We start from the raw sequence: 20470 nt of genomic DNA, 5'->3' as shown, positions 1-20470 counted from the left end.
CGCCGTCTGTGGGGATCGAACCCACGACCACATGGTTAAAAGCCATGCGCTCTACCCCTGAGCTAAGACGGCCTAGTGATTTGCAGGGAAATCTTTTATATTATTATACAAAACAAATTAGTTTAATGTATGTTAATAATATTTACACACAAGATAGGGTTGTTATTACCAAGTCTGAGAGATTATGAAATATAAACGTACTTACGATTTTCGAAATGTATTATACACCCTCTATTATTGTGTTTATATTAATAAAATTGTGGGTCGGTTCATATTTCCTTATTTTGTTAGGGTTTGGATATTTCTAAGAGAATAGGTCATGTTGCAAGGAAGGAGAAATTATTGAAAGTGTTCAAGTAATAAGAGACTAATCCAAAATCCTTTGGTAGAAAGCAAAACTAACACCATCATCTTTGTTCAATCTTTCAAGATTGCAATCCACTTTAACATAATAGGTTACTATTAAATTTGTTTCCATTTTAATACAATTCAATCCATCCCGACTCTCCAACGCAACCTACTTTACAATTTTACGATATTTAAAGGGGTATTATTGTTGAGATAAATTCAATCAAAATTAGAGTTGGATTAGGACATGGGTTTTCTTAATTTGTGTTTAAGTAGAAGGTTTTTTTTTGTTTTTTTTTTTTTTTTTAGAAATACAATTAGAAATAGGATTATAATTGTATTAGGAATTAAAATATAATTCCTATTAGGATCTGAGATTTGAGTCTTATCAGGAATTGTGTCCTATGTATTACCTACAAAAAAGGGTTAAGTCCTAGAGTTAGATATCACAAATTGAATAGAAGGCAAAGCCCCAATTAGAGAGTGAGAGCCACCAAATAAGGTTTAGTGAGTGAGCCAATTGTGAGGCTTGTGAGAGATTCTTGTAATTTTTTTTCCTCTTCTTTATAGTGAAATTCCGCAGCGGCAAAGTGGACATAGCTCTTATACGGAGAGTGAACCACTATAAATCTTGTGTTTGTGTGTGTGGTTATTTTGTGTCCTTTGTTCGCACTATTTTTTGCTTTTAGCGATTTAGGATTTGCTAGTATCTAATTAAATCCCCCCAACAGCTGGTATCAGAGCGAGGTTTAAGGAAGAAAGTGACGGTTGGAGAAGGAGGATTTGCACCTAGGATTAACAAGTTTGATGGAACAAATTACTTATTTTGGAAGATGCAGATTGAAGATCATGTATGGCAGAAAATTACATCAACCTCTCATAGGAGAAAAACTCGAAAAGATGTTAGATGAAGATTGGGCACTCCTTGATAGACAAGTATTAGGAGTCATTCGGTTGACATTGACCAAGAACGTGGCAAAGGAGACAACCACAACAGGGTTGATGAAGATCTTGTCCGATATGTATGACAGTATGAGAAGCCTTATGCGAATAACAAGGTACATCTTATGAAAAAATTATTTAATCTTAAGATGAGAGAAGGTGCTTCCGTGACAGGGCATACGAATGATTTTAATACAATCATTAATCAATTGTCATCTGTAAAAATTGATTTTGATGAAGAAGTTCGTGTCTTAATTCTTATGGCCACCCTACCAAATAGTTGGAAACTTACGAGAGCAGCAATTAGTAATTCAACAGATAGTGCGAAATTAAAACTCACAGATGTCAGAGGCGATAAAATTCTCGCTGAGGAGGTTCACAAGAAAGATTTTGGGTGAGATAACATCGAATGCTTTGAATGTTGAAACAAGAGGTAGGGGCTACGATAGAAATTCAAACTGAGGCAAAGGAAGATCAAAATCAAGGAATAGAAGAAGCAAGTCCAGGTTTGGGAAAAAAATAGAGTGTTGGAATTGTGGCAATAAAAGCCACATATAGAGGAATTACAAAGCACCAAAGAAAAAGGAGAACAACAATGACGGCGCCACCAATGCCGTAACTGAGGAGATACAAGACACTTTACTTTTATCTGTTGATAATTCTGTTGACTCTTGGGTTTTAGATTCAAGAGCTTCATTCTATACCACTACACACTATGAAATTCTAGAAAATTATGTGGCTAGAAATCATGGAAAGGTATACCTAGCAGATGGAGAACCTTTGGGTATTGTAGGTATGGGGGGTGTTAGATTGAAGATGACAAACATATATGTGTGGAAAATCCAGAAAGTAAGGCATGTACCAAAATTGATGCGTAATCTTATATCAGTTGCGCAACTTGATGAGGGCATAATGTGTCATTTCTTGGTGGTGTATGGAAAGTTATTAAAGGAGCCATGGTGGTTGCTCATGGAAATAAAACTGGAACTCTTTACATGACTTCTAGTTGCGGAGACAGTTGTAGTCACAGATGCTAGTGTTACCTTGAGTTTGTGGTATTGTAGACTTAGGCATATGAGCGTGAAAGGAATGAAGGAGCTTTAACTAAAGGAAAAACTATTAGAGTTGAAGTCGATTGATCACAGTTTGTGTGAAGGTTGCATCTTTGGCAAACAGAGAAGAGTAAGTTTTTCCAAAGTAGCAAGGGAACCAAAGGCAAAGAAGTTGGAGTTGGTTCATTCAAACGTGTGAGGACCCACTCCTGTGCCATCCCTTGGAGGCTCAAAGTACCATATAACGTTCATTGATGATGCGAGCAGAAAGGTATGTATTTATTTTTTGAAAAATAAATCTGATGTTTTTTATACTTTTAAAAAATGGAGAGCCATGGTTGAAAATGAGACAAACCTAAGGGTGAAGTGTTTGCGATCTGATAATGGGGGAGAGTACATTGATCAAGGTTCAAAGAATATTGTGCCAATAATGGAGAAGACCATTCCTGCAACTCCTCAACAGAATAGTGTCACTAAAATGATGAACAAAACCCTAAATAAGCGTGCGAGAGATTGCATGTTGGACTACCACATACATTTTGGGCTGAGGCAATTACTACTGTAGCTTACTAGCTCAACAAAGGACCTTCTGTACCGTTAAATTGCAAGATCCCAGAAGAAGTTTGGAGCGCCAAAGAGGTAAATTATTATTTCTTAAGAGTGTTTGGCTGTTTAGTATATATTCACATTGACTTTAATCTTAGAAGTAAGCTTAATGCTAAATCTAACTAATGTTTTTTCATTGGTTATGGTGACACCGAGTTTGGTTATCATTTCTGAGATGACCAAAACCGCAAGATTATAAGGAGCAAAGACATCATATTCAATGAAGAAGTGATGTACAAGGATAGACTCAACATGAAGTTAGAATATCCAAACACTGAAGTGAAGAAGCAAGAGGTAGTTCCTCTGAAAGACTTCCCAAGGAATGACATGCAAGACAATGACCAGGAAGATCAAGATAATATAGCTCCAGAAGTTGAACCACAAACCCCCATGTTTGAACCTAGAAGATCTTCCAGGACTATAAAACCACCATAGAGGTACTCCCCTTCATTGAATTATATTTTACTAATTGATTGTGGTGAACCAGAGTGTTACGAGGAAACAATGCAAGTTGATGACTCAAGCAAGTGAGAGCTAGCTATGAAGGATGAGATGGACTCATTATTAACAAATCAAACCTGGCAATTGACAGAGCTACCATAAGGGAAGAAGGCATTGCAAAACAAGTGGGTTTATCAGGTGAAAGATGAACATGATGATAGCAAATGAGACAAAACAAGACTAGTTGTGAAAGGATTTCAGCAGAAAGAAGATATTGACTATATTGAAATTTTCTCCCCAATTGTCAAGTTGACTACAATAAAAACAATACTTAGGTTAGTGGCGAAATAAGACTTTCATCTTGAGCAGTTAGATGTAAAGACGATGTTTCTTCATGGAGATCTGGATGAAGAAATTTATATGCAGCAGCCACAGGGTTTTAAAGTATAAGGAGAGGAGAGAATGGTGTGCAAACTTCAAAAGAGTCTATATGGGCTAAAACAGACGCCTAGATAGTGGTACAAGAAGTTTGATGGGTTCATGTGTAATAACGGTTTCCTAAGATGCCAAGTAGACCATTGCTATTATTTCAAGAAACTTGGTAACTCCTATATCATCCTATTATTATATGCAGATGATATGTTGATTGTAGGGGCTTGTAAACAGGAAATAGACAAGCTAAAAAGGCAATTGTCAAAGGAGTTTGCTATGAAGGATTTGAGAGCTGCAAAACAAATCCTTGGTATGAGGATTACCAAAAACAGAGACAAAGGTTTCTTGAAGCTGTCACAAGAAGAGTATGTGAAAAAAGTACTCAATAGGTTCAACATGGATGGAGCAAAGCCAGTAAGTACTCCTTTGGCTAGTCACTTTAAACTATCCAAAGATCGGTCACCTACAACAAAGCATGAGCGAGACTACATGGCAAAGGTACCCCATGCATTAGCGATTGGTAGTCTTATGTATGCCATGGTGTGTACAAGGTTAGACATAGCACATGCAGTGAGAGTTGTGAGTAGGAAAGCAACATTGCGAAGCAGTAAAGTGGATTCTCAAATATTTGAAAGGTACTACAGATTCAACATTATGCTTTAGGAAGTTAGACTTAGAGCTACAAGGTTATGTGGATGCTAATATGGCTAGTGACATGGATAACCGCAAGAGTACCATGGGTTATGTCTTTACATTAGGTGGTACAACGGTTAGTTAAGTTTCAAAGTTATAGAAGATTGTTTCTCTTTCTACTATAGAGGCAGAGTATGTTGCTATGATAGAAGCTAGTAAGGAACTAATATTGTTACAATGGTTTCTAGAAGAATTGAGTCAGAATTATGAGAGAAGCGCTTTGTATTGTGATAGTAAAAGTGCAATTCACTTGGCAAATAACCTAGTCTGCCATGCTAGGACAAAACACATAGAAATTCGTTACCATTTCATACGCTCAGTTTTGGAAGAAGGAGTAATAGCTCTCGAGAAGATTCAAGTGAGTAAAAATCCAACTGATATGTTTACGAAGGTGGTTACCATTGAGAAATTGAAGTTGTGTACAACTTCAGTTGGACTTCTCGCTTGAAAAAAAAGAAGTTGATGCCACTACTGATGGAAGTGAAGAATTAAAGACATGTTGAATTAGTCTCCAAGTAGGAGATTATTGAGATTGTGGAGCCAAATTTAATCAAAATTAGAGTTGGATTAGGACATGGGTTTTCCTAATTTGTGTTTAAGTATGAATTATTTTCTTTTAGGAATACAATTGGAAATACCGAAATAGGATAATAATTGTACTAGGAATTAAAATATAATTCCTATTAGGATATGGGATTTGAGTCATATTAGGAATTGTGTCCCATGTATTACCTATAAAAAGGGGTTAAGTCCTAGATTTAGATATCACAAATTAAATAGAAGGCAAAACCACAATTAGAGAGTGAGAGCCACCAAGTAAGGTTTAGTGAGTGAGCCAATTTGTGAGGCTTGTGAGAGATTCTTGTAATTTTTTTTTCTTCTTCATAGTGAAATTCCGCAGCAGCAAAATGGATGTAGCTCTCATACAGAGAGTGAACCATTATAAATCTTGTGTTTGTGTGTGTGGTTATTCTGTGTCTTTTGTTTGCACTATTTTTTGCTTTCAGGGATTTAGGATTTGCTAGTATTTAATTAAATCCCCCAACAATTATTACACCTATAACTCATTCTCACAAACATTTTCTCACAATTTTGATGTAATAGCTCATAATTAATCAATTTGTAATGGATTTTATCTGCCTAATTGTGAGTTGTCACGTTGGAAGTGTGAGAGAAAATTTGTAAAATTGGGTTGTGAGCCAATCTTACAAAAGTTTTAAAAGTTGATTTTCTAATTCCAAAAGTTCTAATGTTATATAGGCAATACTACACTAACAATCAAATCTTATAAATTTTTTCTCATAACCTTGATGTGGTAGCTCACAATTGGTCAGTTTACAATGGATACCGTCTGCCCAACTGTGAGCTGACTAATGTCATGTTGGGATTGTAAAAGAAAGTTTGTAAGATTGAGTTATGAGCCTATCTTTATTGATATTATACACCACAAACCCTAAATTGCCGTTGGAAACCTCCATTTCCAATCATCAAACATCAATGGCCTTATTCTATCCTCAACCCTAACTCACTTAATCACCGACACATCTCGGTGTCGTCAATCCTCTCACCGCCCGTTTGATGTCATCAACTGGCAAACAACGTCACACAAAGATAAGATCAAAGAAAACAAGTCACTCAACGCACTCTCTCCTCTCAAATCAGTAGATGACCCCCGAAGCATTCTTGGCATATGCCTCGACACCTTTCTCACTCCCGACCATCCTACTGACCGTAGGGTCCTTTCAACCACTGTTTCCAGGCTGTCCGAGCATCTACAATACATTGAACACTTCCTTGAAGAACTCAAGACCCGACTCGATTTGAGAGGAAACGAGTGGTTAATTCCTTACTCTATCGTCCTTTACGGTAAGGCGCATATGCTCGACCATGCCATTCGTGCATTCAAGGCAAGTCCTTCTATTGAGTCATTAAACACATTGTTATCCGCCTTCATTTTGGTGGGGAATTATAAAAAAAAGAAATGAATTTATTATAAAGAAGGGAAATGAATTATTCCTAGTGATTATGAATTTGGAGTCATACTATGATTAAGGTGTTTTGTGAGACTGGTGAATGTGTATTCTGTGTTGGAGGAGATGGATAGGAATTCGGTTAAGGCAAATACGAAGACGTTAGTGACTTGATTAGATGGACTTAATAGAGAGGAGAAATTAGAAGACATTGAGAAAGCGTTGAAATTAATGGAGATACACGATAAAGTCAGGGATTGGTGTGTATAATGCAAGGATCGAGCATTTGTTGAGGTTGGGAAAGAATGTGGAAGAAGCAAAAGCATTGTATGATGAGATGTTATCAAGAGGAATGAATCCAAGTTCGCAAACTTATAGGCTTTTGATTCATGTGTTTCAGGAGGCAGGGAATGTTGAGGAAGCTGTGAGATTGTCTAATAGTATGTTCAAAAACCAACAGAATGCTTACATCAAAAGATAGTGAACTTTATTTTTCATTAGATAAGGAAAGGAAAGCAATGATGGAAAGGGAAGCAAAGGAAGGGCGTGGTGAATAAAAACTCAAGGATGGACTGATGATGTGGTTAAGGAGAAGTTAAAGTTTAGGTTGGACTGAGGTTGGACCTGGGTTGACACAATTAAGGTAAGCAAGATTGGGATATGGTAAGTTTTATGTTAATGCTGTTGGTTATTCATGAGATTATCTCATGCCGCTTTTGTAGTTAGTCCAACCTTACTTGCATGAGATTATTTCATCTCTCTTTTGTAGTTGGTCCAACTTTAGTTTCAAGGGGCATTTGGTTGGGGTTATATAGGATTATTGAGGTTATGTCATCTTATATTACTTGATTACTATGTTTAGTTGTTAAATAATATAAAATTCCGACAATTTTCCAATACGAATAATTGTTATTGTTGGTAATATTGGAGGCAATATGATAATCTCCATTTTCTTAGGTATTATAAGATTACTTGGTTATCTTATTTTTATTACAATTTTATCCTTTATTAATAAAATTTTTGGATAATAATGCCCTAATTGTAAAATCAATTTACATGAATCTGGCTTTTACAATTTTACCCTAATTAATTAACTTTTTGGATAAAATTACCCTTAAATTCAAAACAAATTTTAGCCCACCCAAGCCACCACCCCCAGCCACCTGCCGCTGTAGGAACGACGCACAAAAGGCCACAAATGGCCATCATGCATCGATATGACTATTTCCATGGCCAAAGATTTGGTCGGAAATGGCTAGATTGTAACAGATCTGGCCGAAAAATGGTCAGATCTAATCTGATCGAAAAATGGCTAGATCTAATTTGGTCGTTTCCAGCCAAATCCATCGATCTTGCCAGAAAACGGATAGATCAACGGATCTAGCAAAAAATGGTCATATAGGCACACAGAGGCCATTTTTGACCTTTTTTGTGCCGTTAGGTTGCTGGTCGACGATGGCTGTTGGTGGGGCAGTGGGTAGGTTGATGGGGGTGCATTATTGATTTTTCAAACTTTCATTATGGGGTTGTTTTTGCTAAGGTTTTAAATGTAAGGGGTTATATAATAATCTAAATAATAATATTTAATTAGATGACAATTCAGTAATTTAAATAACATACCCACATTTCTATCCTTTACAACCAAATATATTAATATAATATACCTACCAATTTATTTCAACCAACCAAACACCCCTAAACATTCCCAGTAGTCTTCTTGTTGTTGATCTTGTTCACCAGTTCGTCAGTCCGATCGCCATTTTCGGTAAGTCCTTTACCCTCTTTCCTTTGTATATTGCGTGATTTGTTTGGATTGCAATTTGAAACCCTAACTTCTGAATTTTGCCTTTGCTGTTAGTCCACCATCTCTGCCGTAGCAATGTCGGGTCTCCGTCGCCATCTCTTTGCTCCCAACAACATTCCAATCGCGGTTTTCGGTAAGTTCCTCGCCTCCTTATGTTGTAGGAAGATTATTAAATTAAGAGAGTTGGTTTGTTTCGCTTTAGAGAGGGTAATATTGCTGTGGAATAACTGATTTGATATTGAAATGACATGAAAATAGTTCCAAATGGCAGTAGGTTGCTGGTTTAATGTCGTGATTTGTTGCGTTGCAGTTAGGGTTCCTTTGTTTTTTCTATTTAATGTTTGGTTGGGTGTGTTCTTTTTTATGTGTCTTGCGGTTGAAATTGTGTGTATAAACTGCATTTTGGGTTACTGTTATGGTTGCAACGTGATTTGTTTGGATTGCAATTTCAAACCCTAACTTCTCCATTTTGCCTCTGTTGTTGGTCCAGCATCCACGCTGTAGCAACCTCCGATCTTCGTCGCCATCTATTTGCTCCCGATAGCACTCCAATCGCAGTTTTTGGTAAGTTCCTCACCTCCTTGTGTTGTAGGAAGATTATTAAATTGAAAGGGTTGCTTTGTGTCGCTTTACAGAGGGTAATATTGTTGTGGAATAACTGATTTGATGTTGAAATGACATGAAAATATTTCAAAATGGCAGTAGGTTGCTGGTTTAATGTCATGATTTGTTGTGTTGTAGTTAAGATTGCTTTGTTTTTCTTATTTTGTGTTTGGTTGGGTGTGTTCTTTTTTATGTGTCTTAGGGTTGAAATTGTGTGTATGAACTACATTTTGGGTTAGTGTTATGGTGGCTAGAATTTCATGTGCTTATGGTTGCATTTTTGGTCGATCTGTGCACGTAATGGTGGCTAAATTACTATGTATATATGGTCAATTGACTTGTCAAGGTAATTGAAATGCTTAAATTGATTTATTGTTGGAATTTTGTTGCATTTGGTAATTATTTTAATAACATTGTGGTTGGAGCTTTGACATGTTTCGGTTACTTGTGTTTTAGGTGATATTGCTTTTCTTTGAACTGTTTTAGCCCACATCTAGGTAGATTTTTGGCTGCATGGTTGGGGTGGGTTTAGTATGGTGAGATGATGATGTTAGTTGATATAAATTTATGGGTATTCAGCATGTGAATGTGGCCATGTTTCCAAGCTCGAATAAGTTATTATTGGAAATGATGTTTTTAGTTGTTATAAATTTATGGGTATTCGGCATGTGATTTATGGGTATTCGGCATGTGCTCGTGGCCATGTTTTTAATTTTGAATAAGTTATTATTGTTATTAATTAAGTTTAGGGTTTTGGGTGTTAACATCCTAATCTGAAAATAGATTTTGGTTGAGTATCTATTGTCATCAACCTTTGTGAAACTAGAAAGATACCTTTCAACCTTTTCCCACTTCGTATCAAGTACCAGGTCCTCAAATAACTTTAAGTCAAGATTAATATCCACTTTCATGCATGAGCCTGCGCACCGGATGGTTATGATTAAGTTACAAAATAAGCATAAGAACTTGAAGGTGTAAAACATGCATACATGAGTGGATGGGTTAGATGAAAGTTTAACATACATGCAAGCACTTTCTTTATAACCATCCTCATCAAAGAACTATAAAATTAGAAAAACAAGTTATTGGGTAAGAGAATGCATCTGTACGGCAGTCTTTCTCGGTTTGCAAGCCTGCAAACAAACCCAAATTAGAAAATTTGATAAACAGAAATAACTAAGGGTGGGCAAAATTTTACGATAGAATCGGAACCGACAGGTACACGGGTATCGGTTTCAGTTCCAAAAAATTGGAACGAATACTGTGTGGTTCCGATTCCAAATCAAAGGAACCAAAACCGCAACCGAACCAGAACCAGGAACTAGGACTAAATTGATATAATATTAAAGAATAAGGGTTTTTTTTTTTATATATATATATTTTACATATTATATAAATATATAAGAAAATTTTGGTTTTTTTTTATCTTAGTATCAAAATTCTTATTAATTTTCATTAAAATATCAGTTTTAAAAATATTTTTATTAATATTTAAGTTTCACTTATTACTTGATTAAGAATTTAATATACATTAGGATATTTACGTTAAATAATAGCTTTTAAATATTTATTATCGGTGAAAACAAACAATTAAATACTTATAATCAAGCATCAAACATCAAGTAAATATAAACAAATATATTATTTAATGTTTTGCACTTAATTGTTAGGGGTGTTATTGTAATTTTATAAGGGTTTATTTATCATTGTTTTTAAAAGAGGGGTAATTGATATTTTTTAGGGTACCCGAAACCAGAACTTGTATCCAGTTCCAAATCAAAGGAACCGATCGGCTCCAGTGATTTTGGGCAGGTCCAGTAGAAATAACCAATCACATAAATAATCAACCTTCAAATCAAGTTACGCTCTAGTTGAATGCTAAGAGAAATGATAGAGTACAAATAATAAAAACTATTTTGGGGTAGGTTAATTGTCTTTTCTTACTCACAATTTCTATAGAAACAAATGAAAGAGTATCAGATTTTATTTTTGGGTAAATGAGGTAATTGTGTAAAATAATGAAAATATTACAACCTAGGAGACCAAACCTCCGCTACCGCTAAAAACCTTGGACATGCCCAAGGGACAACAAACTATACAACGAAAACAAAAAAACTGTCCAAATATGTTGTGGTTCGTGAGGTATGAAATACTTTTCAGCATGAGAATCAGAATTCGTTGGTTAGAAAGATAATAAAAATATATTACAATCGTCCTAAGAATGAATCAAAATAGGTAAAGCATGCGCAGTTAAGAAACTACATAAAATCAAATTTGATTGGATTCCTGCAATCAAGATAAATCTGAAAATGTACATACTATTGAGCATGAGAATCAAGTTGAAATATTTGTTGTCCACAACATAATAATTAACAAATAATTAATTTAGTCCTAAAACGAAACTTGTAGTACAATAACCTTAAGAAAGAACAATAAGATAATACAAATTGAATTGCTAAAGAAGATAGTTTTGAGGGATTGATGTGAAATTTTTGTGATGTTTATGTTGGTTTGTGTGATGGAAGAGAAATTTTGATGTGCGGGATGTTGAGAATTGTATGAGTGTTTGAGGTGAATTTTTGTTTGGTGGTGAGATTATTAAATTCTGATGTTTATGTTGTGTAGGGTTTGATATTCAATTTGCTTTCTTCCATATATGATTGCTTGTTATTGGTTTAAGGACTTGTACATGCTTGATTGACTTTATTATGCTTTGATACATGAATTATGTGAAACAACTATGGCTCGTTTAACAGTCAGGCAGAAGATGCACCTGGTTGCCCTTTTAGTCTTCCATTTGGACATGTTGAAAACCATGTACAATTTGACTAATGTACTTAATATATGAGACGTGGGGCTGGTATATCATATGCCAGTGAGTCTGCATCTAGGTTTAAGGTTAGCTCGTTGAATTTACACACCATGCTTTTCTAAAGTGATGAGTTATGTTTTGAGAGTTGTAGGATGAATAGGGCTCTATTTGACAAATTATGTAATTTAGTTACTATAGATGGCAACTTAAAATCAACTCGTCATTCATCCGTAGAAGAATTAGTAGGGACCTTTCTTCACATCCTTGCCCATAATCAAAAGACTCATGAAACGTCAAATGCGTAGATCCACTAAGACAGTAAGCCGCAATTTTCACTTAGTCTTGAACGCCCTGTTAAGGTTGCATACCCTGCTATTTAAAAAACCAGAGCCCATTCCCGAGAACTCAACCGATGGAACATACATAAGGGTTCACGTGCTTGCTGACAATATACCGAGGTACCGGTCAAGAAAAAGTGAAATTGCAACAAACGTCCTTGGTGTATGCACACCTAACATGTAGTTTATATATGTCCTCCCTCGGTGGCAAGGTTCCGCTGCAAATGGTAGAGTTCTTAGGGATGCCATTATTAGGAAAAATGGATTAAAGGTCCCCCAAGATAATATAACAAAATAAATTGTATTTTTAATATTAGGGTCTGCCATAAAAGTACAATTATTAATTGTTATTGACTTGAAATTGTTTATTTTAAGGCAATACTATTTATGTGATGCTGGATACACTAACGGGGAAAGGGTTTTTGGCCCCTTATCGAGAACAAATATATCATTTGAGTGAATGGCGACAAGGTCACCAATCGGCATCATCGCAAGAATTTTTCAATAAGAAATTATATTGAGTGATGTTTCAGAATCTTGAAAGCTTGATGGGGAATATTGAAGGACACATCTTACTACCCCGTCAAAACTCAATGTAGAATCATTACTGCATGTTGTCTTTTGCACAATTTCATAAGGTCTGAGTTTCCCATTGACCTGGTTGAAGCGGATTTGTAGGAAGAGGTGAACGATGAAGGGCAAAAGGATGACGATGGAGAATTGATCAGGCATGTTGAGCCTAATGCCATGTGGATTGCATTTAGAGACAATTTGGCGACTGAAATGTTCAATACTTGGATGGTTGCCCGAAACGCATGATTGTGCTTGTGTTTAGTTTATGTGTAGTGTTGTGACTTTGTTAAATTTCCGTCTTTTTTTATATGCCATGTATGAATGAACCAAAACACATATGCGTTGTTTGTAGACTTGTACTTTCACTTACATTTGTCATAATGTGGATAGTTGAATGTTAATTGATCCTGTTCATGTATTATTCTTGTTGATTTACTTAAAATTATGAATATCGCGCATATCGGTAGCTTGGACACTCTGTATAAATGAAGTTGTAACCTGATTTTTTTTCCCAATATATCACTAATCTACTTTTTTTTTTTTTTTTTTTGTTTCAGCAATATAGAGAGGTCAACAATGCAGTCCAATGACTCCGAAAGGGCAAAAAGGGAAAGGCAAAGGCTAAGGGAAGTAAGCGATAGTGGACAAAAAAGGAGGACACTGTGTTGGTGGAGTGTCAGCTGGAGCTGAAAGAGCAGCCACTATGGAGAACTGAGTAGGGGTTCAAATGCGGTTACCAAGCTGAGGTCGAAAAGATGATGTGGAAAAAGCTTCCTTATTGCGGTCTGAAAGCATAACCGCATATCGACTCGAGGATCAAGATGTTGAGGAGGTAATATAATGCAATCAACAACATGCTTGAGAAAGGTAGCGACTTCAGGTGGAATGATGAGGAGAAATGCGTTACATGTACCAAGGATGTCTTTGATGACTAGGTCTAGGTAAGTATGCTTGTGTTGGTTTATTTGTGTACATTTATTTTCTGAACTTCATGTTTATATGTACTCATACAAATGTAATATGTCTTATGATGATTAACTTTTTTGTAGAGCCATCCTTTTGCAAGAGCACTGCGACATAAACTGTGAGTGCATTATGATTACTTTGTCACCATTTTCGGCAAAGAAAGGACCAACGGAGCTGGTGCGGAGACAACAATTGATGCTGTTGAAGATTTGGATAACGAGACTACTGACAACAATGATGAACAAAGGACATCGATGTCGATGTAGATCTTGATGTCGATGGGTAGACCAGTGCCCTGTATAAGGATGATGTGGTTGATTCTACTTGTTAGACGGTCGCTGCTAGTCAAAGCAGAGTTGCAATCAATAGTAAGAAGAGGAAAAAAGATGCTTGAAAAGCAACAGATTAGCAAGCCACATTGGGCAGGTTTGAGACTGCCTTGGTTGGGACCCAAGCTGAGTTAAAGGGTATTATTGACTATTTCAAGAAGAAGACCTAAGAGAAAGACCGTAAAAGGTAGGTGTATGCGGTCATGTCTTAGTTGGATGGGTTCACAGTGACTGAGATGCTGACAGCCACCATGGAGATTTGCAAGGAACCTCACAAGATAGATATCTTGTTTGGGTTACCATTAATGCACGTGTAAAGAGATTTTGTGAAGATGCAGCTTGGAGCAAGTAATGAGTACTGCCCAACGTTTGATTTCTAATGAAGTCTTGTAATGGGGTTTTTTTTTTTGTGCACGAGGTTATTAGTATGCTGACACAACGGTTGTCTTCCCGTATTTGTATTTTGCCTATATTCTAACTGCATACAGGATGATATCTTTTGTTATGTTTTTGTCAAAATCATGTCTGTCTAGTAATTAAATGATAATGCCCTATGTTTGCAGTTAGTATGGGAAGGTATGGATCACTAATATGGAATGTAAAAAACTCTTAACTTTGGTAGTGATGTATAAAATGATGTGTGCATTTAATGTTAGTGTTGCCTTAGTATGGTGAATGTGGCATTTTGATTTACTTATAGAAACTGACATTTAGTTCACCAGGAAAGTACGATAAAGGTATTCTAGCATTTATAAAGAACGATGGAAGGACCACCACGTTGCCCAATAGTGACGACCGAAAGCGCAAAAGTTCTTGAACAATGTCAGGAGAGCCAAACAGTTTGTACGGATAACAATGTGAAAGGTATTACGATTGGATAGTTATGGAGCTAATTTTTCCTATGGTTGGGAATAATGCTTATTAACGTAGCTCATAATTGATTAATGTGCAGATGTAGGTGAGACCAGTCATTTAGTACATGAAGAATGTGAGAGATTCCTTCAGCTTTAAAGGGCAGCAAATGCAAAGGTACCAACCTCGCACCTCGTAAACCGACTAATGCTTTCAGTTATGAAAGATGTTTATAATTGTTTACTAATTTAAATGAATGATGAACAAATGTAGGTGCCACAAATCAATGAAGGTCAAGTAGGCAATTTGCAAACAGAAGGGGAGGGGGGTTGTTGAGCAGCAGTATGTTTGGCCTCCACATAGGGTACGAAACTGTTTTACAATTCAGATGCTTCAGGACATATTTACATAATATGTTTACCTCATATGATTAAATGCATATTTCTTATCTGCAGGAAGTTGTAGAGGAGTTTTAAAGAAGACAACTTGCACAATTTCATCAGCTTGGATTGCATGTGATTTTTTATGTACACAAAAGAAGTCTACAAAGGGAACTTACTAAAGTGGATTGACGAATTGGACATATTCTCAAGAAAATATGTGTTCATTCATATAGTCCTCTAGTGAGTGAAGATATTGTGTCCGTATGCATTTGTTTTATACTTACCAAATGCAGACATAGGTTGATTTCAATTGCTTAAGACTTGACATTGATAATATGCATAAATTATGCTTACAGGGGTCATTGGAGTTTACTGATATTGTGCAACTTTGGTGGAGATGTGAACTTGGAAATTAAAATTCGATGCATGGTGCTACTTGATTCGCTTGGATCGGAAAACAGAATGAGGCTACAACCTTTGATTCGACGGTAAACTTTGATTATTTCACAAGTATTTGTAAGCACATTTGAGCACATGATGAAATTGTGTTGTTGGAGATGTGGTACTGGAATGGGTTTCAAATTGTCCAACTTTAATTATGCAGGTTTGTGAGGGATATTTATGACCAGGAACAATTCCCAAGCATCTAACATTGGTTGATAAACTGTCTTTGCTAGTGCCTAAGGTGATAAAACAGTATATTGTGTTGGTTGATGGTAATTACTGGTTGATATGTTCAGTATTTCATGTATTTGTTGTGATCGATAAATGCACTCACCAGGTCCCTTAACAACAGAACGACATGGATTGCAGATATTTCGTACTGTATTATATAACCAAGTTTGTGGAAGCTGCCTCAAAAGATTTTTCAATCAACGACGGGTATACTTACTTTGTAACTACTGTAGTCATTTAATTGATTAGGGTGATTTGTTTATTGTCTCTTCAATTATAATATGTAGGTTATTGTTGTTGATTTTTATTCTCCATAGATGACGCATGATTGATTTACACTAGCTGAATTTATAGCCTTCCGTGACAAACTGTTGTGTGAAGTTGAGTAGCATAGGCTGCGTTTTATTCATTTATGTATGACTATTGTGTATTGAGTATTGTGTAATTTGTATTTGTGGATGTCAGATTAAGTTCACTTAAACAATTGTGGTGATTATGTTCACTGTTGCAACGCGCGAAATTATGTATTATTATTGGTTCACAGATTTAAAGAGCATTGTTATTCTGCTTGTAGTTAATTTATTGGTACATTGCTTGGATTTAGCATAATGTAAATGCACAGGTGCTCCAAAATATGTGATATTACAAATGTACCAATAATTCTCACACTTTTCACACATAGTTTCGGTCCAGGATAAGTGGAAAAAGTTAACAAATTTCCTCAAATTTGGAAATTTGCATTTGAATTCCAACCATGGTGTAAACCAAAAAAATACAATTTCTCTTTTGCCTTGAAAAAAAAAAGGCTTCAATTGGACTAACGTAGAAATCAACATGTACAAACTATCATTTGTGGCAGTACACAAATCAGAGTTCTAAATTGGGAGATGGGAACTATATTAGTTGCAATACCAGGGTAAAGTGTTGAATGTATCCCAACAGAAAATACAATAGGTTTTTTTTTGGAGTTTCAATAGTCTATGTAAATTTGTCAATAAATGACTTAACAATAAAATACTTGGCTAAGATATAAGAAAAAGAATTTTGTTAATTGATCACTTCTTTTATTAACCAAACACATTAATTATTTATACACAGTAATCATCTAAAGGGCATTTTAGTAAAATGTAATCAAGACATATGCTCTTACAGCCAACCAAACAGATTAATTAGTAATACAAGTAATCATCCCAAGGGCATTCTAGTAAAAGGGTATTTCAGGATATCTGTTATTACTGTCAACCAAATACATTAATTATTAATACATCTCAATTGAACGAAGCACAATAATAATTTAAACTCAGTAATCTACAATGTAATATTTCTTTCCGATAATCTTATTACTAAGATAAAAAAACATTATATGATCCAAATGACTCCTCCCAGTAATCTTCAAGGTAATCTTACTTTCTATTAATATAACATTCCCAGTAATACAAACATTCTCTGAACCAAATGCACTCTCATGAGATTATCTAATGCCTCTTTTGTAGTTAGTCCAACTTTAGTTTTTTGATTTGATTCTACTAGAATAGAAAACTATTGACATATTTCAGGATATTTAAATATGAAAATAGTGACATAATCACACCCCTCTAATTTGAATTGAAAACCCATCTAAGGGGTATACCCGTCGTCACAATGTTGATAAATCCATGGATTTAGAAACTCATTTTGGACAATTGAACCTTATTAACCTGTTTCTTTTTAAGAACCTAAAAGATTTGTGAAAGAACAAAAGGCCTTGGACATGTAATGGATCTTGAAGTATTATTTATGTATCTCCTTGCGTAAATCCACGCTTATGTGTGTCACTAAACGCACTGTTATCCGCCTGCATTTTGGCAAAGATTATAAAGAATTGAAACGAATATTTGTTGCGTTCTTTCAAACTTATGAAATCGAGCAGAATTTGCAATATCACATTGCCTTCTAATTAACTAAAACCAAATTGGCAACTAAAAATCTTCTGCCTATTTATCGTTGCCTTTTGCCATATCCATCTTGTTCAATACTCCATACAAGCAAAGGAGAAATTATTAGGAACTTTTAAGTTTTAACCCCTTCAACACAGAAACTCAACGCAACACCTACATCTTCTTCAAAGATTATGCATATCACAACAATTTACTTAGGGATGGCAATCGGGGTGGGGATCCACCCTCACCCCCGATTCGGTCAATATGGAGATGGAGATGGAGATCCCCAAAATGGGGATAGATATCCCTACAGAGACCCAATCCTTGAAATAAAAATGATATATAATTTTTTTTTAATGATATTCTATGATTATCAATTTTAATATTAATTTAAATCGTAGTTCATTTTTGGAAGTGAAAAAGATGAAATTCAACACTTAACAAAATATATATAACAAGTAAAAATGAAGTCAAGTTCGTATGGAAAAAATAAATTAATATAATTCAATGAAATTTTAATACCTATTACTATAAATTTATAATAAAGACTCAATCTCACTAATTCAGTTTACAAAATTGAGTTCTCCTTTTGTATGGTTATTCATTATTATTATTATTTTTAGAACATCACTTAAATATTTATTAATTAATTAATTTAATAATAAATTTATTTCGGGGATCAAGGATGTGGCACTCCCCGAAATCAATTCAGGGATGGGTTTTCATCCCCATCTCAACCCCGTCCCTGATATTTTAGTTTAAATCCCACCCTTAAACGAGGCAGGGACCCATCCCACGAAGAAAATTGCTCTCCCTAAATTTAGGTAAACATTAATACAACTAATTAATATTGAATCAATTAGATATATAATTCTGAATTTCATGTACAAGTTCATTTAAAATTCAAATAAATAAATAAATAATAAAGAATTCACTTGAAAATAAGTTTTTGCCAACCTGGAAACAAGCATGCTAAATATCATTCTATAAAGGTGCACCAAACAAGACTCATATGATGTCTCATGCCTCACTTTCTCAATATACAACATTATTTCATGATTTTATAAATCTTATCATATTTTTTAATCCTTCAGTGTCATTTTTTTTTCTTTCTAAAGAACAAAATAACATCAACAAGAATAAGATGAAAAAAAAAAAAAATTGAATTGAATAATGGATTGTCACATATTACAAGTTCAAACTATTCAATCTTGTTTTTAGATTACATTTTTAGACCTTTTTCATTATGGTCCTACACTTTTAATATAATTGCATTATGGTCCTACACTTTTATACTGATGTGGCTGATGTGGACTGATGTGGTACGGTTGTGTCTCTTCCTTTGAGCAGTTGTCTTTGATGGAAAGACAACTGCATAAAAGGAGACTTTACAGGTCCCCATTTGACGTAGATTTTATTTTTAGTTTCAAAACCATCACTCCAAAAATTGCAGTCAGTGGAAGATCTTGTAATTTATAAAAGAGAAAGAAGACCAAACAACAATTGCTATGACCGGAGGTTTGTCATTTACTTCGCATATATTCCATGGAGATTTTATATTGAAATTGATTGTATTATCACTTTTATATGAATACTGGAATATGAATGTATTTTACATTTGGTATCAGAGCCATTATTTGAATCTCTGCCTAGCATGAAGTTGTTTGTTGCAAATCTGAAAAATATTGCATAAAATTTGGGATTTTTCCATTAAAACCCGTACTGTAAATCAAGCATAACTTTTATTATAAATAGAATCTGTTTTCAATTTTGGTTTCATTGGAATCCTTGTTGAAAAAGCTTTCCAACGGTATATTATTTGTCAAAAACGGAGTTCTGGATGCAAAGTTATGCTAGTTTAAAGTTTTGGTTAGAAATTATTGTTTGGGTGTTTTCGGAAGCCATTTTCGGCACCGATTTAGGACGAAATTGTCATTTGGGATGTCACCAATATAGGTTATATGTACACATTTAAGTTTCCTCTTTAAATGCCAGAAAAATGATCGGAAACGGGCTGTTAAAAAGTTGCAGAAAACGTGGGTAAAAAGTTGCAGAAACGGGTCAAGAAGAACCGACCCAATAGGATAAACGGGTCAAACTGACTCGGTCAAAGTCAACAGTCAAAACAGCCCAAAACCCGTTAGGTCAACCCGACCCGATCAACATGGTCAAAGGTCCAAACCGATCAATGAACCGGTCCAATGGGCCAAACCGAGTCAACTCGCCCCGATCAAACGGGTCAAACCGACCTGGATTCGGACCCGGCGCATGGTGGCGCGTGAGGGAGCTTGTGCTTGCGTCAGACACATGAGGATGTGTGCCTAAGCGCGTGTGGGTGCGTGAAGGTGCGTGGGAATGTGTGATGTCTTCTGGCGGCGCGTAAAGGCGCGTGGGACACGTGTTTTAGTCACGGTGGCGCGTGGAAGTGGGTGACAGTTTGTATGATTGTTTTTTATGTCATATATATTGCCTTGTTATGCATAAATAATGTGTTATTCTTGTATTGATTTGTGATATATTATATAATTCATGTTATAAATTATTTGATGTTTTATGATCGTATATATTTGATTAATTTAGAGTAGCTGCAGCATCTAAATTATGATAATATATGCATTAAGTAATATTATTTATGATCATATTAATATAATCATTTTACCTACAGGGAATGTTAGATTTTCATGATTAATTAGAGATGAAATAGAAATTATTCTTATTTCTTAATTAGCCCA

The 20470-nt window shown here is 35.2% G+C and overlaps 1 non-coding gene across 1 annotated transcript; it reads right to left on the bottom strand.

The window, feature by feature from the left end:
- Nucleotides 1–72, bottom strand: TRNAK-UUU. Its single transcript has one exon. It is a non-coding gene; the product is annotated as a tRNA-Lys (tRNA).
- Nucleotides 73–20470: the final 20398 nt, after the last annotated feature.

The sequence above is a fragment of the Pistacia vera genome, unplaced genomic scaffold, assembly GCF_008641045.1.
Source record: "Pistacia vera cultivar Batoury unplaced genomic scaffold, PisVer_v2 Contig1647, whole genome shotgun sequence".
Lineage (NCBI taxonomy): Eukaryota > Viridiplantae > Streptophyta > Magnoliopsida > Sapindales > Anacardiaceae > Pistacia > Pistacia vera.
This window is presented reverse-complemented; position numbering and strand designations above follow the sequence as displayed.